The sequence below is a fragment of the Saccopteryx leptura genome, chromosome 13, assembly GCF_036850995.1.
Source record: "Saccopteryx leptura isolate mSacLep1 chromosome 13, mSacLep1_pri_phased_curated, whole genome shotgun sequence".
NCBI lineage: Eukaryota > Metazoa > Chordata > Mammalia > Chiroptera > Emballonuridae > Saccopteryx > Saccopteryx leptura.
This window is the reverse complement of record NC_089515.1, coordinates 6,404,920-6,427,671: the sequence shown is the minus strand read 5'-3', so window position 1 is coordinate 6,427,671 and position 22,752 is coordinate 6,404,920. Positions and strand designations below refer to the sequence as shown.

Below are 22,752 nucleotides of genomic sequence, written 5' to 3'. Positions count from 1 at the left end.
CCGTCCTCCACGCAGCCTCATTAAGATACAATTAGAAAGGTGGGTGACCACATACCCTTTCCGCTTCCTTCTTCCAAACAGGAGAACAAATTTTAAACCAAAAAAGCACCTTGTCAGGTTCAAAGCAAGATCCAAATTCAAGATTTTAAAATTCCCCTCTAATAAATGCTTTCTACTGGGACAAACTCGAGTCGTCTACCCCTGGGGCACAGAAAACCAACCAGAGCCATAAATTCCCTTTGCCTTCAAACCTCACTCCCTTGTACTCGGGGCAGAGTGGGGGGTGGGGTGGGGAGAGGGGTGACCCGACATCCACACTTCCACTGAGCCCCTCAGTGCTCTACAGAAATATGCTGGCGTATTTCCTTTGTTTGGTCCTGTTATACTTGATCAAGTGTGAACGTTTAAACTGGTTTCATTAAAGGCAAGTGCATTCACGGCTAACATCCAACTTCAAATGGCAACTGTAAGCATATTTTATAAGAAAGAGGGCCCGCTTTTTGCTTGAAATCTACCATCTCATTAACTTTTCTTTGGGGGTCAATAAAAAGGCACCAGGGGTTTTTACTGGAGAGTGTCAGAGCAGTTCAGAGATCTGATGCCAGACAAAAGGATATTTAGTGTTTCAATTCCAGGCTACAGCCCCTGCTACCTACAATAAAGAAAAAAAATCTTGTTTCAATATTAAAGCTGCTCTGTAAATGTTTAATTAGCATTTTGAATATCACTTTATAATTGCTGTAAGAAGTCCTCTTTGAAATCAAGTGACTATAAAAACAAGATCCTTTCAAGTCCCATTACTTCAAAATATAAAAGATTTGTAAAAATAATTCAAAACAGTGGAATTCTCCGAAGTACACAAAAACTAACTAGTTCTACTCTGAAAACCCTAGAGGCAGAACAGCAGTCGTTGGTACGGAACGCGAGGTAATTCTTAAAATGCCTCTGAACCCAAGATCCTAGCAGGGAAGATATTCTTTGAAAGACTAGTTCGAGAGTTTGATACATTTTGCCAAAGTCAAGAGGAGGCAGTCACTTTGTAAACTAAACAAAATACACGTCCCCTCCAAATTATCCATGTCAGGTAAAAATATACCAGTGTCTAGAATATCCAACAGAATTGCAAATAAGGCACTTAGCATTTTAAATTCCCGATGCATATTTATAGAATAGAATTCTCTGGTCTATCCTTCGAGCCACTCACATCTAACTCTCTAAGAACTTAACCCATCATAAAAAGGGGGGGGGGGAGGGGAGGTAGGGGGAGAATCCAGAAAGATCTGCTTAGCCCGGATAGGGCAAGTGAGCCCGGCATGACGACGCAGGCCTCCCCCGCAGAGCAAGCGGAATTTCTACCAAAAAATTTTTCCTTTTCTCTGTAAAATACTAAACATGGGAACCCCTGGAGCCAACTGCTGCTTGGGCCTCCTCCGGAAAAAGTACTCGGGGGTGAGGAAGGGGGAGCGAGACACCACACGCGCGCACACGCACACTCAACTGCCCGTGACCGTCCGCGGCGGCGGCGGCAGCGAGGCACTGGAGAGCGTGTGTACGCGTGTGTGTGTGTGTGTGTGTCTGTCTGTCTCGCCGCGACCGGCTGTGATCGCGCGGAGCTCCCGGGCCCGCGGCCTCGCAGGGTTACGGGTGACTCGCCACGCCGCGGGGTCTCCGCTGCAGAAAGGCCCCGGCGCGCCGGGGCTCCAGAGCGCCTCTGCCCAACTTGCCCCGGGGTGTTGCGAAGATCGCGAGGAAGAGAAAGAAAGGCGCTTCCCCTCAGCCGCGCGGGTCCGTCCTGGCTGCGGAGCACGAGGAGGAAGAGGCGACCGCGGTGGCCCAGCTGGAGCTACGCCGCGCCGCGCTGCACCGGGTCCCCACCGCCCGGGGCGCGCCTTCGCCAGCCCCTCCTGCGAAACTTTTTTCTTTTGGGTTCGCCCCACCCGAAAAGTGCGGCCCGGGCGGGGTAGGCAGGCGGGCCGGGCTGGCGGTGGCGGCGGGGCGAAGAGGAAGTGGTGCCCGCGGGAGCGCGGCCGGGCAGAGGAAATGCCCGGCCCGCCCGGCCCCCGCCCGCCGCCCGGCCCACCCCTCACCCCCGCCCCGCTGCTACTTTGGCGGGCCGAGCCCAGCGCGGCAGTGTTGGCGGCGGCGGCAGATGTGGCCCTGCTGCTCGGAGGAGCCAACAATGCGGGGCCGGCAAAACAAAAGGGTTCCACTTCTCCTCCGTCCCCGTCTTTCGCTAGCGCTCCCGGGGCGCCGCGCGGAATCCCCGGCCAGCAGGGGCCGCTCCCTTGGGGGCCCCTGGCCGCGCGCGCCCCGGTTTCCTCGCGGAACCCCGCTCTCCCCCGCCCCGCAAGCGCAAGGCCCCGCGCGCTCGGACTCCCGGTCCCGGGGGATCCGGCCATATTGTCCCCGCGGCGCGCCGCGCGCTCGGCCTGGGTCGCGGGCGGTCCCCATGCGCGCACCCACCAGCCTCGGGGAGCAGGAGCCGGAGGCGCCTAGGAAACCGTCGCCGAGACGCCGCCGCTACTGCTGCCCTCCGGACGCCGCCGCGCTCGGGGTTTCTCTCTCTTTTTTTTTCTTTGCCAATCCTGATGGGAAGGAAGGTGACCGCCTACTTCGCATTCATCAACTCTCATCACAACAACAAAAATCCTGGCGCAAACGGCGGCCAGCGGGAGCGACCGGCGCGGGGGGCGGCAGGCAGGGGCACCCCCAGGTCGGCGTCCACCCCGGAGCGCCGAGCAGGGACACGGAGCCGGGGGCGCAGACCAAAGATGTCCTCAGATGCCGGCTCCGTGTCCTTCGCCCTCCTTCCCCTCCCCGAGTGGCGCAGTGAGGCGCGGGCGAGGCGCCCCTAGCCCGCCGCCGCAGGTGAGGTGGGGGCGGCAGCCGCCCCAGCCCTCCCTCAGGGCCCCTCTTACCTAGTCCCGGGCCGCCGGCGTCCACAGCGAAGGGCGCCCACCAGGGAGGCGGCGGCGGCGACTCCCGCCCCTCCCACCCCACCCGGTGGCGGTGGCGGTGGCGGCGGCGGCGGCTGTGCGGCCCCCCACCCCCAGCTCAGCGCAGCATGGCTCTCGACTCAGTCCTTCGTTCCTCGGACCGCTGCCGGTTTCTCTGGGCCGTTCCCGGGCCACCTTAAAATGACACACGCACACAGGGACACACACACAAAAACTTAATCTCTCCAGCTCCCCGCCCCTCCCCCTCCCGCCCTTCCCTCCACTCCCCTCCCCTCCCCACCCTACCCCTCCTCTTCCCTTCCTCCTCCTCCTCCCCTCGCCGCCGAGTCTCTTCCTACTTCCCCACCCACCCCACCCCCTTCCTCCGCCCACCCGGCTCCCAATCCTCCCCACCCAGGTCCGGGCCCCGCGCCCGCCCTCCGGAGGGGGCTGAGCTGGGGGGTCCCCGCCCCGCGCCGCGCTCACCCCCAGGAGGATGTTAATTCCAACTTGGATCGGGGGAGGAAACGTCCTGGACGTGCCGAGCGCCTCTCGGCTATTTGCTCTTCTTTATTTGTTTTCTCCTCCGGGGAAGGAAGAGGAGAACAGAGAAAAAAGGAAAGGGAGAGAAGCTACGCCGGCAGCGTCTCCGGTGCCCGCCCGCGGCTCAGGAGCGAGGCGGGAGGCGAGGTGAGGGTCGCCGCTCGCTCACTCCACGCTCCTTTTTTTTTTTTCTTTTTCTTTTTTTTTTTTGGCAAAGGCGGGGTCTCTTTGCAAACCAATGACACAACCCCACATGGGCCGGCCTCGCCCCCTAGAGCTACTCCTCACTACAAATCGGCTCTCTCCGGGGATTAGTGGCTCCGCGAAAGTGCACACAGGCGCGGCGGGCAGGCGAGGGGGCCGGGTGCGGCGGGCACTCCCATGCCCGGCCCCGCCCGGGAGGCCCTTGAGAAGCGCGGGGGCCTGATGGCAGGGGCGGGGGTCCCGCCGCAGTGGCCCGAGCTCTGGCCCTCCCTTCGTTCCTCCTTTCTCCTCCTCCCCTTCCACGTGGGGCCCTGGGCAACCGGCCACATGGGGGGACGCGAGCCCGGGCGGGCCTGGGCGCAGCGCCCCGGGGTGGCTTTGGCCCTATCTGGCCCCCACCAGGCCCGCCACGCCGACCTGCCCCTTTCCTGGCCCCGTGGCTCGAACTTCCTCCTGGGCCCCCACGCCCGCCGCTTCTGCCTTCCTAATCCCGCGGGGTCAGGCGCGGGCCGGCCCCAGGGGGCACTTGCTCTCCAAAAATCTGGATCCTGGAGACGGTGCCCGGGCCTTGCCCGAGAGGCGGCGATGTCTGGGTGCCCGGGAAGGGGGCCCTATGTGCTGGAACTCGCAGCGGTTGTGTTCCCTACGAGAAGCAAAACATTTTCTTACACATTAATTTTTTTCCCCTTCCTGTTGCCTGGATCTCGCCGAGCTATTTTTAAAGTCTTCTGTTGGGTGGGAGCTCCGGTCCTCGAGGGAGAGGCGTGCTGCGGCCTGGGGGACCTGAGAGTCGGCGTCCCAGCCTCGTGTGGCGCCCTTCCGCTGTCGGGAGCTTGCGCCTCTGGACGCCGTGAGGTTAGCGTCTGGACACCAAACCTGCGGATCCAGGCCGAGCGGCGGCCGCACCTGGACTGAATGCTATGCCTGTGTTTGCGGAAGGGAGTCAGCAGCTGCGTGCGGGATCAGAGGGCTCTCTTCCCTGCGCCCGAGCCCCCCCACCCAACTCTTCTAACTTCCCTGAGGTCGGCCACGCGTCCTCCAAGCGCCTCTGTGTGGGCTGAACTGAGCCTTTAGTCTCGAACTGTTTAAAAACCATATTGAGATGTTAGGAACTGGATTGAGACGTTGAGCAGGAAAGGCATAGGGAGGGGGTGTGAGGTCCCGCGACGGCAGGCCTGCGGCCATTCTGGGAGCCTAGTGGCTGGGGAGTGCACCACACCTTACCGAGTGCAGGAAACTCCCGCTAGGGCCTGGGGTTCTGAGGAAGGGCCACCCAGCCTCTGGACCCCTTTATGCAACCCAGACAGCATGCTCCAAGCTTCAGCCTAGAAACATTTTAAGAACGCGTGCTCAGGCCTGCAGCTGGAAGTAGGTGTTCTCTGCGCGTTTGCTAAAGTGTAGTCAGATGTGGCCTATGGGACCCGCCTGGTGGGGTACCAGGACCTCTGAAGGTTGTTTCATCATTAAAACGATAAGGTTTTAAAACTGCTGAAGACCTAGATGTGATGTCGGCGCTGGACCAGACAACTAACATCCGCTCGTTCATGTAGTGAGGTTACTAAGGTGTCCCAAGCAAGTTTTTTACGTGGCCCTAACGTGCACCAGCCAAGTGGACTCTTTCCTGTCACCTTCTCCGTTTAGTAAAACATCGTCTGATGACCCCGTATACCCACAAACAGTCTCCACTCTCCAGCAGTTTTGCCTCAAGGTCATGGAGCCTAAGATAGTTCTTGGTATATTATGGCTAAGCCCCATAATAACTGTAAGTAAAGATTTTCTGCTTTTTTTTTTTTGGTATTTTTCTGACGTAAGAAGAGGGTGGTGGGGGGAGGCAGAGAGACTGACTCCTGCATGCACCCTGACCAGGATCCACCCAGCATGCCCACCAGGAGGTGATGCTCAGCCATCTGGGGTGTTGCTCCATTGCACCTAGAGTCATTCTAGCACCTGAGGCAGAGGCCAAGGAGCTGTCCTCAGTAACCGGGGCCAACTTTCCTCCAATGGAGCCTTGGCTGCGGGAAGAGAAGGGAGAGGTAGAGAGAAAGGAGAGGGGAAAGGGTGGAGAAGCAGATGGGGGCTTCTCCTGTGTGCCCTGGGAAGGAATCGAATCCAGCACTTCCACACATTGGGTCAATGCTCTACCGCTGAGCCAACCAGCCAGGGCCAGATTTTCTGTTTATTTCACAGATGACTCTTGGCTCTGAGTGGACCTCTAGTCTCACCCAGAAACCACAAAAAGTCAGCTGATTTTTTCCCCAAACCTTACTCAACTTGAATGTCTAATATTAATTTGTTTTTGTTTCTTTTACAGGGACAGAGAGAGAGAGAGAGGGGTAGACAGGGACAGACAGAGAGGAACGAAGAAAGATGAGAAGCATCAATCATCAGTTTTTCGTTGCAACACCTTAGTTGTTCATTGACTGCTTTCTCATATGTGCCTTGACCGTGGGCCTTCAGCAGACTGAGCAACCCCTTGCTCAAGCCAGCGACCTTGGGTCCAAGCTGGTGAGCTTTGCTCAAACCAGATGAGCCTGTGCTCAAGCTGGCGACCTCAGGGTCTCGAACCTGGGTCCTCTGCATCCCAGTCTGACGCTCTATCCACTGCACCACAGCCTGGTCAGGCTACTATGAATTTGATCTAAATTAGAAAATACTATGTTCTGTGTGTTGAAAAATGTTAAAAAGAAGCCATCCTCACAGCCAAAAATTATTTCTCACCTCAAGTTGACATCCTGTATTTTAAAATATTAAGCCTGTTTACCCCCCGACATGTGAATTATTTTAAACTACATTTAAAAAAAAATGTTCCAAACAACAGCAAATAAACAGCCCAATTCAAAAGTGGGCAAAGGCTTGAATAGACATTTCTCCAAAGAAGACACACAAAAATGACCAACAAGCACATGAAAGGATGCTCAGCAACTCTAATCATCAGGGAAATGTAAATCAGAAGCACAGTAAGATAGCAATTCACGTCCATTGGGATGGCAGTTTATATATATACGTGTGTGTGTGTGTGTGTGTGTATAAATAAAAACATGGGGAAAAAACCCCAACAAAATAACAGGCCTTGGTAAGGATATGAAATTCAGGACCCTTGTGCTTTGCTGGTAGGAATGTAAATTGGTGCAGCTGCTGTGGAAAACAGTAGGGAGGTTCCTCAGGGAGTAACGCAGAAGTACTCTGTGACCCATTCTGCTTCTAGGTATGTCTACAAAAGAACGGAAACCAGCGTCTCAAGTATTTGGATATACACACAGTGGGCATAGCATTGCTCACAGTAGCCAAGAGGGGAAACTAATTCAGATGTCCACCAAAGGATAAACAAATGTGGTAGAGAGGAGATGACGTCAGAGTAATGGCGGGGTAGGAAGCGATACCGATAAATCTCCCCCAAAACTCAACAAGATCTTCAACCAGAAACAGAAAAACCTATCCTTGGAGCCTCCAGATGTTTCGCAATACACCCAAAGGTATGGTAGAGCGAAAAATTGGCTAAATATATAACCAAACCCCGAAGGAAATAGGGAGTAAGAAATGCTCCACCTTCCTCACTAACCTAAACAGGGTGGCTTTCACTGGGAACTGAGAATAAATGTGGTAGAGACATGTTGGAATATTATTCAGCCTTAAAAAGGAAGGAAGTGCTGACCCTGCGACAACATTAGGGGCCTTGAGGACATTATGCTGAGTGAAATAAAGTAGTCGAGGAAGAACAAAGAGTTGTTTGATTCCACCTACATGGCATCTTTAGAATAAGCAAGTTCACACAAAGTAGAATAGAGGTTACCAAGCCCCGTGGGGAGGGGAGGCGGGGGGTTATTGTTAATGGGCACAGAGATTCTGTTTGGGGTGCTGAAATGGATAAATGGATGGTGGTGATGGTTGTGCAACATTGTGAATGTGCTCCACGCCCCAGAACTGTGCACTTAAAACTGAAGAAAATGGTAAATTTTATGTTATGTATATTTTACCGCTGTACGATCAAGTTGTTGCAAAGTAGCTTTTGTCTTTACAAACTTCTTAGTTCATATTTATTACTGTATATGAAGGTGATTTTTCATGAGAAAACAATAAGATAAAGACAACATATTTTGTTTTAAAATACATTTCAGTTTACAGAGTTCAATGCCTTTTATTAATTCTTACCTCTCTGTGTTACCTTTGTAGAATATAGTGCTGACATGCTCATTTTTCAGTCTGGTCCCTGATCTCCCATTTGATCCTGTTTCATCAGTCAGGTTCAGTTTCTGGTGTCCCCGCATGGACTCTTGACAGACACGGAAAAGAGGACTCAAAAGAGTTAATAGTAGCAAGAAATGGTTGTACGTCCACAATTCTCAAGGCCAAGCCCTGGTTCTGAGCAAGCCCTTAGACATACATCTTTAATCCTCCTCGTAGCCCCTAAAGAGAGACACTGTAGTATCCCCATTTTATAGATGAGGCAAACTGAGGCAACTTAATGCGACTCCCCCAAAGTAACACCGCTGTCTGACTCCGTTCTGTCTGATTTGGACACCCCAAATCGAAGAAGGGCTTCTGTTTAGATAATCATGTCTTCATTATTAGCACAGACTCAGAAAAGGTGAAGTTAGTTACTTCTGAAACACATTTTTAGCATTTTTAAAAATTTTACATAGAAACATTGATTTGTTGTTTCACTTCTTTATGTATTCATTGGTTGATCCCTGTATGTGCCCTGATGGGGGCTCAAACCCACAATGTTGGCATATTGGACAGTGCTCTAACCAGCTGAGCTACCTGGCCAGGACTTTAGCATCTTCTTATTAAAAGTTTCTCTTTGTTTAATAAGAAGCCTTCAGTCTGATCTTTAAAGGAAAAAAAAAGAAAGCCCAAGAATTACACATTAAAAATTAGGCCCTTTCTCCACCCCTCCCCCTCTCACTTCTCTCTCTCTCTCTCTCTCTCTCTCTCTCTCTCTCTCTTTCTTCTCCTCCTGCAGCCATGGCTTGATTGGAGCGAGTTGGCTCCAGGCGCTGAGGATGGCTCCATAGCCTCCACCTCAGGCGCTAAGAAGAGCTCAGTTGTTGAGCAATGGAACAAGCCTCAGATGGCAGAGCATCACTCCCTAGTAGGCTTCCCGAGTGGATTGGGGGCACATAGGAGTCTATCTCTGCCTCCCCTCCTCTCACTGAATAAAATAAAATAAATCACACAGGTGGATACACAGGCAAGGTGGATTTTAAGACTGATGAAGACCAGTTTCGGAACAACAACAAAAAGCTGTTATACCGAGAAAGCAAAAACGTTATTGGCTACTGAGAAGAAGGGTTCCACATATTACTTATTGAGGAAGAAGAAATAATTCAGAGGCTTTTCAAAAAACATTTTGAATTATCACTTTTTCCTAATGGTTTGAGTTCAATAGGAAAGTTCGATCACCCAAATACCCCCTTCGTTTCATTTCTCTGTGACTCAAGCTTCCTCAGCAGGACTTGAAAAGGGCCACACTGCACTGGAATGTGGGGAAGAGGTGCTGCTCTATCCTGGGGAACTCCTTTGCCCCGAGCCTCCATTCCCACTTGATGTTGACAATGAAGACTCCGTGTCTTCTGGTTGGACTCTGTTTCTCCTGTGTTAGTTTACCAGCCTTTGTGAGTGGGTCTCTTTTGGCACATAAAGTTCAAACTCCTTATCGAAGTGATTTCTCCCCTTTTATAGGGAGTCTCTCTCCATCTTTCTGAGTACTAGAATCTGGGATTCAGATAGGGGGTGTTTTCCTGCCCCAGGGCCCACGGGATGGGGTCCTAGCTCTCCAGTTGAGGGGTCTGGCCCAGGGAGCCCCAGGACTGCAGTGTGGGGGCAGGTGTAACTGGCACAGGTCTAGTTCTCAGCACAGAGAGGGCAAAGGCTTGTTCCTGGGGGCCCAGCCATTTCCCTACTGACCTGGCACAGCTGACCCTCTAAGATGTCATCCAAATCCCCCAGACCCTCGCATAGGGCCACCTCCCTCACAAATGCACAGTCCCTCCTAACTTTCAGGTCCTCTTTAGGTCCCTAAGGAGCCATAGATTTTGTTCGGGCACAACACAGGGGAGCACTCCTACATAGGCCATCAGTTCGGTCACTTCTCCTGGCTGCCCTCTGACACATGCACGCACTCTCACGCTCACACACTCACACTCACACTCTTATACACACTCAACACACACACACATACATACACATACACTCAACACACACACATACACACACACATACACACTCATACACTTTCACACACTCACACATACACACTCTCACACACATACACACTCACACACTCACATACACTCTCACTCACACACTCACACACGCCGGTCGGCTGGCCGGCTGGGGACAGCAAGAGGTGGTCCAGATACTACCCCCCACCCTCTGCTTTGCACTCCCTCAGAAGAAAACAAAGAGTATCTCTTGAAGGACTAACGGTTTGCTTTGACCAGATGATGGAAGCTCGGTGAACCGTCATGATTCCTCCTTGCCTTGGCTGATGGGGAAGCTCAAAGTCACACGTCATGCTCAAGGATGCCAACCAGCCTATTGTTGTGTTCCCGGAAGCAACGTGAACTTCCTCCTTGAAAAGTGATTGTGAGCTCTCGGGGGGGGGTCATGTTGTTAGAAAAAGCACATTAAATATTTTTATACAGATTTACATCTGGAAAACAAAAACCCCACTTGTTCTGATAAGACAGATGATAGAAAATAGAGCTCAATAAAAATCTCACTTGGCTATGATAGAGTAAAGATCACATCCTGGGCTTGAAAAACACGGGCCTAAGCCTGACCTGTGGTGGCGCAGTGGATAAAGTGTCGGCCTGGAACCCTGAGGTCGCCAGTTCAAAACCTTGGGCTTACCTGGTCAAGGCACATATGGGAGTTGATGCTTCCTGCTCCTCCCCCTTCTCGCTCTCTCTCTCACTCACTCTCTCTTCTCTCTAAAATGAATAAATAAAATCTAAAAGAAAAAATGTTTAAAAAAAAAGAAAAACACTGGCCTGAGAAACCATTGGAAGGCGTTTCTGATTCCCGTTTTGACGTTTTGATCAACTGTAGGGTTACATCTATGTTTCTACTAGAACCACCTAAAATACTTTTTTTGGAAGTAGGTAGGAAATTATGATTAAATATGTAAAAATCCCAGTGATGTCAATATCTCTGACTTAGGACAAGGGTCTTTTTTAGGGGACAAATGGCACAGAGGGAACAAGAATTGCACTCAGTGGTCGTTTTCACATTTTGTAACCATGAAATTACGTGATGGTTTGATCCACTTTATAGGGCTCAGCTGGCTGGATGAATGGATGGGGGTTGGGAGGAGGGAGGAGGGATGGAGGGATGGAGGGATGGAGGGATGGAGGGATGGAGAAATGAATCACCCAGTGACTATCCTGAGAGAGATTCAAACGGTACCAAAGTTATATATGCAAATCGACAAACTGATTTTAACTGAACATACTAGTCTTAGGGAAGTAGGATTTGGGGTGATCTTGAAAGGTTTTTTAACCTATACTCTGTTATATTATTTTTACAACTTATAAAAGCAGAGGGCAAAAGGAAAGGATTTCCCCTTTGCAACAAACAGTTTGGAAAAAATAATATGTATAGAGAGCAAATGCGGCAAAACATGAAAACCTGGTGAACTGGGGTGATGGCTACGTGGGAGTTCTAACAACGTAGCTTTAAATTTAAAAATTATTTAAAGACAAAAGCAGTTTCAAAAACCGAAGTCCATAGCCCCAGTGTGAAGTGTTGAGCTTGTAAGGCAGCTCGACACTGTCTCGCTGCCTTTATGATGAAGGCGTACTTCCCTCTGCGCGTGGCCTCCCTGGGAGCAGGCTTTCTGCCTCTCCGAACTGAACCGGACGTGGGGGCCTGGAAAAGGCCCGTGGGAAAGGTCACTGGAGCACCGTGTGCCTTCCCTCTGCCGTAACCAGAGACCTCTAACTGAGGTCCTTAGTTCCCTGCTCCCTCTCTGCCCCTCCCACCCCCCCACCCCGTTTCATTTGCAGGAACCAACAGCTGTTGAAAAAAGATACTGGCCTCAGATAATAGTGGGCCCTTTAATGACCCCCATTCTGTGCAATGGGATGGCCGAGTTGTGTGTTGGAGGATGTCGAGGGTCTCTGCCGTGGGAGTTGTGGGGAGAGGAACTTCGCTATGTTGTCGCTCACCGACTAGTCGCTCAGGGCCCAGCCCACTTCAGAACCACAGTGACCTGAAGCTCTCCGTCGCTGTCCTGAGTGGAGGCGGGCGTGCTGCCGCACTTTCTGTGGGACGACCGTGCGCACGGTGGCTGTGCCGTAATCACAGTGTGACTCCTAATTCATTCTAACTGGTGGGTACGCGCCGCCCTCACGGAGGCTGTGGCCCTTTCCAACTCCGTGTTGAAACTCCTATGCCCCCACTCTGCCCTATGTGGTGAGGGGTACAGGTCATCACAGCTGGAGCTCCGTTTCAGAACTGAATCAGCATTTGGGTGGAAGTCCGTCGCTTTTAGTTTTTCATTGAACACACACACACACATGCACTCACACACGCACACTCTGCCTAAATCTTTTGAAAGATAGTGACTCCGGTCCTAGGAAAACCCAAACAAGCATGCTGATCTGCGGAGAGGAGTGTCTGTAGTATAACCATATGGAGGAAATAAACAAACAGATTGAGTGACGACTATTCAACACACACTGAGGGAGGCCTGCCTGCTCCACGCCAGCCGGGCTAGACCCTGGGCCGGACACCGACCTGAGCCGGCAGCTCCAGTAAGGACGGAGGATCTCGGGGAAACTGCGTAGGCCCGAGTATTATGTCACTGAATCCTCACCACGATGCAAGGGGGAGAAGCAGATCCGGTTGTCTGTGGGAAGTAAGGCTCACGGAGGACTGGGTGCAGGAACAGCCGCACAGGCTGCGACCACGCGAGTGCATAGCCCTGTGCTCAGAGGGGCCCCGCGCTCCTTGACTCCTGCGTTGTCTTGAAATTCTGAATAATTTCGAGCAAGTGGCCTTGCATCCTCATTTAGCACTGGGCCCCACACATTAGGTAGATAGTCCCGATGAAGTATCTTGCCTAAGGTTCCTCAGCCAGCGAGTGGCAGGCCTAGTGTGCACGTGGCGGGTTCTTCAGACCTCCAAGTTCAAGGCACTTCGACTGCCTTGGGAAACGCGTTTCAATACTAGATAAAACACACTATGCAGTAGAACACAGACTGGACAAGCCTAGAATTCTCTATGAGTGGCTCCTCGGGTCAAACCGAAGCCAACATGAGTCTGAAGTGTCCCCTGGCCTCTGGTGAGGGCATGCCTCACACGCCCAGCCTTGGGTCCTACTCGTGGAATGTTCATTTTCCTACAGCAGGGCAGGCCCGTGACACACGGATCTCCAGACATGTTAGCAATCGTGACTCACACTGGAGTCACAGAGGGCAGTGAAGTGACTCAGCCTGCAGCAGGGCCCACATGGGGCCATGGCGGGGCCACTGCTGGGAAGGGCAAACAAGAGACGCAGGCTGGAAATGGACAGCCTCCTCGGATTGCTGCACATGGGACCGGAGTTCCAACATCCAAGGTGATTATTCCACTCCGACAAGAACTAGTTTTAGGAGTTAAAGCTCCCCCCCCCCCCCATGAGAGGCGAGGAGGCAGAGACAGACTCCTGCATGTGCCCCAACTAGGATCCACCCAGCAAGCCCACCGGGGGGTGATGCTCTGTCCATCTGGGGCCACTGCTCTGTTGCTCAGCAACCAAGCTCTTCTTAGGGCCTGAGGTGGAGGCCATGGAGCCATCCTCAGCACCTGGGGCCAACTTGCTCCAATTGAGCCATGGCTGCAGAAGAGGAAGAGAGAGAGAGAGAGAGAGAGAGAGAGAGAAGTGAGGGGGGAGGGGAGAGAAACAGATGAGCACCTCTCTTGTGTGCCCTGACCTGGAATCAAACCCGGGACATCCACATGCTGGGCTGGCGCTCTACCACTGAGCTAACTGGCCAGGGCCAGGGTTTAAAGCTCTTGCTATAGCTGGCAGTTCATTCACCTGGAGAGTACCCTAATGACGAGCTGACTTCAGTGAGTCTGTCCTCCCTGGGGAACTCTGCACTTAACAAAAACCATTCATCCATCCTTTTCCATAAAAATCTACAAATAAAGCCCATGTGCATCAGGTCAGCCAGCCAGGGAGCCCGCGCCTGCCAGTCCCCACCGTTCACGATGCACATGCCGTCCTGGGAACACGTGACTATGCCTTGTTAGCCAGGGCCGCCCTTGCACTGCAGGTGAGGGTGCTGAGGCTGTGAGGTTGTGTCATGTGCCAAGCCCTCTGAGCAGCTCAGCCAGGGAGCCCCGGTGGAAACGTGCAGGTCTGGGGACCTCCTAAGCCCCCCCTGCTCCCCCGGCCCCGCTTCTCGGGAGACCTGCCCTCACATTTCACTCACTCTGGAAGAAGGGAGGCTGTGGTCCACTAGGCTGTGGTCCCTTCCTTACCCCAACATTTCATTTCGAGATTGTTCAACTCTATGGAAAAGCTGACTTAATAATACAGTGAACACCCATAGACCTGCCACCTATGGGGACCATTTGTTCACATTGTGTCACATTTGCTGTTGCTCTTATTTTCCCCTCTTGATTCATAAGTACCTTTTATTTTTTATTTTTGAACCGTTTAAGAGTAGGTTGCGGGCATCCTGATGTTTGACCCCTAAATACTTCAGCATGTACCAGGAAGAAAGCTCTCCGGTGACAAAACCCTCCTATGCCACCATACATATGAAAATGAGCAGGACCTCATACACAAAGGCTGTCAACCCAGTGCTACTTGCTGTGTGGCCGGCGTCCCAGGGCCAGGCTGCACACTCGCTGTTACAGGCATGCACGAAGCTAACCCTGAAACTGAGAGCAAGCGCTTATAAACGTTCATAGCAATTTGACGGGGTCATTTTTAGACCTGTGAAGTTTAAAAATAAATATCCTGGGCTTGTAGTTTAACTCATTTGCAAGAAATTCACTTTTACCGTAATTTATAAAAGCATCAGTCCGAGACGCACTGAAAAACAAAACAGGAACTGGCCCTTCCCCAGAGAGTTTGAATGGCACAGTCCGATGGAGTCCCAGACCGCATTCAAACTTTCCCAACTGTCCCAAAACATCTCGTGCAGGTTTGTTTTTGATCCAGGGCCCAGCTGGGGTTCACACACTCCCTCTCTGGTTATCGCGAGGTCTGCCAGCCTCTCTGAGTCGGCACTGAGCCATCTGCCGGCTTCGCTTTGAACTTGACGGTGTGCCCAGCTGAGAGCCAGGAACTTCAGTGTTTGCAGGCCTGGATCCGCGAGGGTCTGCAGTTCTCTGGGGCCCGCAGAAACTATTGTTCCTAAAGCTGGAACGATGGAAGCCCAATGACCTGATACATCACTTTCAAAATTTCATTGGAATGGTTTCTTGATGATAGGAAACAAAAATGATAACATATCTGTGGCATCTTGGCAGAGTTATACGGGGAAGGCAGAGAAACCGGTGTTCATGTGAAGTCTCAGCCAAACAAGAGATCTGTGATGTTCCGATCTTGTAGGGGGTGGTCAGGAAAACCGTAACAGGTGCCTGCAGCGCTCAGGGTGTTCCTGGCGACAGACCTTTGCACAGGAATATTGCAAGTTGTCACGGCAGTTCTCTGCTAGCAGGTACTAGACCTCAGGTGGGTTTAGGGACTCCTCAGCTAGGAAGTAATTTGCATTTGTGTAAACTTATTCCCACCGAAGAGAAATATTTAATGGGCTTTGATATAAGGCCTGACACAAACCACTACCGATGGCTGCATGTTTTGTACAGCATTCAACGTGGCACCTGGCACGCACTGGGCACTGGCAGCCCATGCCCCTGGACTCCACCCTGGCTGGCTTCACGCCACATTCTGAGCAGTGAGTGGCACGGGCCTGGTGCTTAGAAGGGCCCTCTGCCTGGCTTAACGCTCTTTGGTTGTCGCCTGGGAATCCCTGCTCATTTTTAAGTGGGGCGCCCTGCGTTTTCACTTCTCACCGGGCCCGGCCACTCCCCAAATCTCTGACTCACCCCCAGTGTCAGTCACAGAGGAGGTGAACGGCTGGGCGCCATTGGGCTTCCCTCGCAATGACAGCACACACACGTCACCCACGGTTGACACAACATCCTGCATGTGGCCCTGAGCTTCTCCCACACGGCTGTATCCCGTCACCTGCACCAGGCACAGCCCGGGAGTTCGGGGGACATAGTGTGTGCAGGTGAGGGGGCACTCCCTCAATCCACGCTCATCAGTGGGGCCGTGAGTGGTGGGTAAACGCTTTGGGCTCCTGCTCCTGGCACACGCAGTCCTGACATGTGATCTGTACACGTCTCCGAGTTTCCCAGGAGGGTGGAGCCCCTGGTTTTCACTCCCCCTCCCGACACTTTCACCTCTGCTTCGTGGGTCACGTCCCAAAGAAACCTTCTGCACCTGAGGCCCTGCCCCAGGTCCTGCTCCTCGGGTAACCCGTGCCCAGATGGCGTCAGGGGTGGGCGCCCCAGAGAGGCGCTGCATGTGCAGACGAGCGCGGAGCCCGACACGTGAGTGACAGGAGCCAAGGAGAGAGATGAATGACAAAGTGTCTGGTTCTGAGCCGGGCACACAGGAGGAGCTCACTGGGTGCTGGCTGCTGCCAGTCTGACTTCCCGTCTTCCCTCTGCAGTCTCCCCTTCAGCAGAAACCGACAGGGAGGGAGGCCAAAGCGTGCGTGCGCCACAGGGATGGGCCACATCGGCTCTTAATTCCTTACAGCAATAAGGGTGTATTCTCTCTCAGGCTGGAGGCTAGAGGTCTGAAAGCAAGGTGTCGGCTGGGCCACGCGTCCCTCTGAGGGCACCTAGGAGGGGGCCCCTCCTTGTCTTTTCCAGCTTCTGGTGGCCGCTGGCCATCGCCAGAGTCTCTGGGCTTGGAGGGACTCCAGTCCAATCTCTGCCTCAATCGCCCTGTAGGTCTATATTTGTGTCTGTTCTCCACTCTCAGGGGGACACCAGTCATTGGGCCAGGGCCTGCCCTATTCCAGAACAGCCCCATCTGGACATGATTACATCTGCAAAGATCCTGTTTTCAACTAAGTCGCATTTATAGGTGCTGGGAGTTGAGACTTGACACGTTATGGGGGGTGGGAGGACACAATTCTATCGACTGCAGAAAGAAATTGGAATTTACACAAAATAAATGCATAACACTTGGGCTCAGGGCTCGATTCTCCTTGGATAAACTGGCACAGTGAGCAAGCTCAGTCCAAAGGATACTTTGTACCCCTGGGGACCCGTTCACATGTCACCTAAAATGGCATCTTCCCTTTTAGGTTGTGACGAGGGAGCCAGACTTCTTGGGTGGATTGTGGCCACGTTTTCACATGGCCCTTTTGTACATAGGCTGAGAAGTTAACTTCTGATACAGGTCATAATCCCAACTGGGCTTTTCCCACATAGTTGTTTATAAAAAGCCTCAGATGTTAATAATTAATACACATAAAATATTTATTAAGTACTTAATTTATGCCAGGCTCCTGTGCCAGCCGCTAAGCAGACAAAGAATTGGGTACGGACCCTGCCCTCAAAAAAGCTCCTGGTGTGCCCTCAGCGGTAACAAAAATCCGCAAATCCGTGCCATGAGCACGGACTGAACACCTACTATGTGCACCTCACAAACCAGGTCCTGAAGGGTGCAGATGGTCTGCCCGGGAGCCACTGCTGAGAACTACCGTAATGCACTGCGACTGGAGGCGCATTCTTCTCTTGACTTTGCCTTTCTTCCAACCCATGTGATTTGAGAGAAATCCCACTCTCTCTGGGCCTTCCCCCACCCCCCTGTAAAATTGAGCAAATAAAATGAGATGCTTGGGCGGGGACTGTCAACTCTGACGCCATCACTGCGCTCAACCTAGACATCTCATTAAGCGGTGATCATGTGCCAGGACCGGCAGGCACTAAGCCCTCGCCACACATCATTGTATTTAATCTTCACAACCAACCCGATGAAGTGTGGATCTTAATCATTCTCATTCTGCAGACTATGAAACTAAGGCGCAGAGTAAACAAGGTCATTTCCACAGTTTTAAATGCAAGGGGTCAGACCGCAGGATGGAGCCCTTGACAAGTGTGCCAGACTGTCTTCCTGGGCAATGTGGCGCTCCGTGACTTTGCAGCACTGAGCGGACTTCTAGAGGGAGCAGCACCCCAGCAGGTGAGTGGAGGGAGGGGAGCCTCTGTGAGTTGAGCTGGCAGAGAGGAATCCATGGCCCACTTCCCTTCTGCGCCTTTCCCACACCACACCGACACATGTCGGACACAGAGCATCCTCCTGTCCACCCTTCGGTGGGCCACCTTTCCCTTGAGCTTGTTTTTACCTAATGGAAACCCTAAATCTCCTCTCTGGCCCATCTCCCTCTCTCTGCTAGTGTCTGGGAAGCTCATACCCAAATCTGAACTCACTCTTAACAACTAGAGAGCCTTAAAGCAGTGGTCCTCAACCTTTTTTGGGCCATGGACTGGTTTAATGTCAGAAAATACTTTCACAAACCGGCCTTTAGGGTGGGACGGATAATTGTATCATGTGACCGAGACAAGCATCAGGAGTGAGTCTTGCCCTGGCCGGTTGGCTCAGCGGTAGAGCGTCGGCCTAGCATGCAGAGGACCCGGGTTCGATTCCCGGCCAGGGCACACAGGAGAAGCGCCCATTTGCTTCTCCACCCCTCCGCCGCGCCTTCCTCTCTGTCTCTCTCTTCCCCTCCCGCAGCTGAGGCTCCATTGGAGCAAAGATGGCCCAGGCGCTGGGGATGGCTCTGTGGCCTCTGCCTCAGGTGCTAGAGTGGCTCTGGTTGCAACATGGCGACGCCCAGGATGGGCAGAGCATCGCCCCCTGGTGGGCAGAGCGTCGCCCCATGGTGGGCGTTCCGGGTGGATCCCGGTCGGGCGCATGCGGGAGTCTGTCTGACTGTCTCTCTCTGTTTCCAGCTTCAGAAAAATGTAAAAAAAAAAAAAAAAAAAAGAGTGAGTCTTAGGCCCTGGCCAGTTTGCTCAGTGGTAGAGTGTTAGCCCGGCATGCAGGAGTCCCAGGTTCAATTCCCGGCCAGGGCACACAGGAGAAGCGCCCATCTGCTTCTCCACCCCCCCCCCTCCTTCCTTTCTGTCTCTCTCTTCCCCTCCTGCAGCCAAGGCTCCATTGGAGCAAAGTCAGCCCGGGCGCTGAGGATGGCTCTGTGGCCTCTGCCTCAGGCGCTAGAATGGCTCTGGTTGCAACAGAGCAACGCCCCAGATGGGCAGAGCATCGCCCCCTGGTGGGCATGCCAGGTGGATCCCGGTCGGGCACATGCGGGAGTCTGTCTGACTGCCTCCCCGTTTCCAACTTCAGAAAAATACAAAAAAAAGAGTGAGTCTTTTTTTTTTTTTTTTTTGCATTTTTCTGAAGCTGGAAACAGAGAGAGACAGTCAGACAGACTCCCGCATGCGCTGGACCGGGATCCACCCGGAACGCCCACCATGGGGCGACGCTCTGCCCACCAGGGGGCGATGCTCTGCCCATCCTGGGCATCGCCATGTTGCGACCAGAGCCACTCTAGCGCCTGAGGCAGAGGCCACAGAGCCATCCCCAGCGCCCGGGCCATCTTTGCTCCAATGGAGCCTTGGCTGCGGGAGGGGAAGAGAGAGACAGAGAGGAAGGCGCGGCAGAGGGGTGGAGAAGCAAATGAGCGCTTCTCCTGTGTGCCCTGGCTGGGAATCGAACCCGGGTCCTCCGCACGCTAGGCCGACGCTCTACCGCTGAGCCAACCGGCCAGGGCAAAAGAGTGAGTCTTAAACAGATGTAACAGAAGGAATCTGGTCATTTTTAAAAAATAAAATGACATTCAGACTTAAATATAAATAAAACGGAAATAACGTAAGTTATTTATTCTTTCTCTGTGGACCGGTACCAAATGGCTCACGGACTGGTACCGGTCCACAGCCCGGGGGTTGGGGACCACTGCCTTAGAGGACATCTCTTATAAACCCGCACTGCCCCTGGCTTCTCCTCCGTACACGTTCTCACTTCCCTTCTGTCCTGGTGCCCAGGTGTCTTCCATGTACCCTCCAGGTCCACTCTGCACCCTTTCCCACACCGCGCTGTCTTGGGAGGCTGACCGAGAGGATTACACTGTGTTCACCCTCCCATGGCTTACCACTGGGTTCGACCAATGAGGAGCCATGGTCAACTAGAGGGAGGGAGGAGAGGGAAGTCGATGTATTTTCCCCTGATTTCCTCTCCTTCCCCCTCCTCCACCCCTGCACCCCACCATGTTGTTGCCTTGGGCTAACTCTGTCTTCCCACCAAAGGTAATACTTCCTCCCTTTTTTTTTTTTTTTTTTTTAGTGAAAGAGAATGAGAGACAAACAGACAGGAAGAGAGAGAGATGAGAAGCATTGACTCGTAGTTGTAGCACCTTAGCTGTCCACTGATTGTCTCTCAAATGTGCCTTGACCAGGGGCTTCAGCCGAGCCAGTGACCCCTTGCTCAAACCAGCGACCTTGGGCCTAACGCAGTGACCTTGGGATTCAAGCCAGCAACCTTTGGGGTCATGTCTATGATCCCACATTCAAACCAGCGACCTCAGGGTTTTAAACCTGGATTCTCAGCGTCCCAGGTTGACGCTATATCCACTGCGCCACCTCCTGGTCAGGCTCATACTTCCTCCTTTTAAAAATGTATTCAGCCTGACCTGTGGTGGCGCAGTGGATAAAGCCTCGACCTGGAACGCTGAGGTCGCCAGTTCGAAACCCTGGGCTTGCCCAGTCAAGGCACATATGGGAGTTGATGCTTCCAGCTCCTCCCCCTCCTCTCTCTCCCCCCTTCTCTAAAATGAATAAATAAAATCTAAAAAAAAAAATGTAAAAATGTATTCAGATATAATTCACAGATCATCCATGTCACCATTTTAAAGGACGCCATTTCGGTAGTTTATAGCATATTCATAGAGTTGTGCAACGACCACCACTATCTCATTCCAGAACTTTTACAATCACTCCGACAAGCAGCCAGGAAGCTGTCTGCAGTCACTGCTCACTCCCCGCTTCTCCCAGTGCAGGCGGCCACCTTTCTGTGCCCATGGACTGGCGTGCCCAGGACGTTTCCCGTAAATGGAATCCCATCACCCGTGACCTCTCGTCTGGCTTCTCTCACTTTGTGTCACGTCTTCAAGGTTCGTCCCGTGGAGCAGCGCGTGTGGGGACCGCACCGCTCTCAGGCTTCCTTTTGACCCTCTGGACGTCTCTCTCTGGGTCCTCGTGACTCCTGTCGTTCCCTGCCCTGGGGGCCTGGCTGTGATGTCAGGCCAGTCCAGGCTCCGCACTATCCCGTGGGGTTTCCCGGCACTCATAATTTTTTTTTTTTAAATAAATAAACCCTCCTCGAATTATCCTTTCTGGAATGCGCCTCTGTCTCCTGTGGGGACTCTGACTGATCCCCGCTGTCCAGTTTCCTTGTGCGAAGTTTGCATTTTGTACAAATTTTCATAATCCTGTTCACATGGTTTTTTCATGATGAGCTGGGGCAGAAAAAAGTGTGGAGTAGGCTTGCCAGGGACACGGAGCGTGGTGGGTGGCTCTTCCTCGGGGCCCTTGCCTGTCACCACGCCCCTGGATGATTTTAAGAACTCGTGGTGGCGGAGGTGGGGGTGGGGGCGACACCCTCTGCCCCTGCCATTTCTGGAAACTCCCGTCAGGGGAAGCCTGGTCCTTGGCCCCGTTTTGATTGGAAGTAGCTGCATTCATTCACTTGGCTCAAGAGAATACAAATGAAACGTCTAACAAATGGCCGGGCTGAAAAGTGGCCACAACTTTTAAGTCCACATGAAGACACACTTGGGAAATGTGCAAAAACCTCGTTAAAACATTTAAAAAAGAGGGTTCCTGGGGAGGAATGTGAGACGCCGACAGAGTCCTTTCCTTGCTTTCTTGTCACCGCTGGTGGCCGAGAACAGACTGCCCAGCCTCTGCCGACCCATGAGGATTCTCAAAAGAGGTTTCAATAAATTTCCTTTATTAACAGGGAACTGCTCTATTTAAAAAAAAAAAAAAGGAGAGAGAATACGGGTTTGCAAATAACTGCCTATTACTTTAGGGCTTTGATTTTTACTGTATTCTGGGAGTTGGCAGGGACAGGAGAGAAGACAATGGGGCCCGGAGCGGAGACCTGAGAACAAGGCAGGGCTTTCTTAAGCTCATCACTCCAACCCGAGGGCTTCTTTCTGGAGCAACTTTGGATTGAGTGCTCCAAGTGCCCCAAGTCCAGTGGCCACTGCAATGTTAATGGTGAGACTTAGAAGTCATGTGGCTGTTTTTTTTTATTTTTATTTTTATTTTTTTTCTGAAGCTGGAAACGGGAGAGACAGTCAGACAGACTCCCGCATGCGCCCAACCGGGATCCACCCGGCATGCCCACCAGGGGCGAAGCTCTGCCCACCAGGGGGCAATGCTCTGCCCCTCCGGGGCGTCGCTCTGCCACGACCAGAGCCACTCTAGCGCCTGGGGCAGAGGCCAAGGAGCCATCCCCAGCGCCCGGGCCATCTTTGCTCCAATGGAGCCTCGGCTGCGGGAGGGGAAGAGAGAGACAGAGAGGAAGGGGGGGGGGTGGAGAAGCAAATGGGCACTTCTCCTATGTGCCCTGGCCGGGAATCGAACCCGGGTCCCCCGCACGCCAGGCCGACGCTCTCCTGCTAAGACAACCGGCCAGGGCCATGTGGCTGTTTAGAACAGCAAAGAGGGTTCTGAAAACCCCACGAAGCCAAGACCTGGTCCCAGGGCTATCGGTAGGAGAAAAAGATTCAGGTCAGCTTAGTTCACTGCCTGGTTCAAGGAAGTTTTATTTTCAAATATAGCATGTTAGCCCTGGACAGTTGGCTCAGTGGAAGCAGCATTGGCCCGGGCTGTAGACCTCCTGGGTTCGATCCCAGTCAGGGCACACAGGAGAAGCGGCCATCTTCTTCTCTCCCCCTCCCTCTCCCTCTTCTCTCCCTGTTCCCCTCCTGCAGCCAGTGGCTCCATAGGTGCCAGCATTGGCCTCAGGTGCTGA

The 22,752-nt window shown here is 52.8% G+C and overlaps 1 protein-coding gene and 1 long non-coding RNA gene across 6 annotated transcripts in view; one reads left to right on the top strand and one right to left on the bottom strand.

The window, feature by feature from the left end:
- The window catches only part of CTBP2 (C-terminal binding protein 2), a 162,893-nt gene extending 159,328 nt beyond the window's left edge, over positions 1-3,565 (bottom strand). For 2 of the 5 annotated variants that reach the window (XM_066355911.1, XM_066355905.1), the window contains exons 1-2: positions 3,423-3,565; positions 2,919-3,131 (exon numbers count right to left, since the gene is read on the bottom strand). The gene's annotated coding sequence lies outside the window, so the exon portion shown is untranslated. Of the gene's footprint in view, positions 1-2,463; positions 2,486-2,918; positions 3,132-3,422 lie in introns of those variants that run through there. The other 3 variants (XM_066355912.1, XM_066355906.1, XM_066355907.1) reach the window with 2 other exon arrangements.
- Positions 3,507-10,235, top strand: LOC136385066 (uncharacterized). The gene is made up of 3 exons (XR_010747696.1): positions 3,507-3,626; positions 5,325-5,445; positions 10,127-10,235. It is a non-coding gene; the product is annotated as an uncharacterized lncRNA (long non-coding RNA).
- The last annotated feature ends 12,517 nt before the right edge of the window (positions 10,236-22,752 follow it).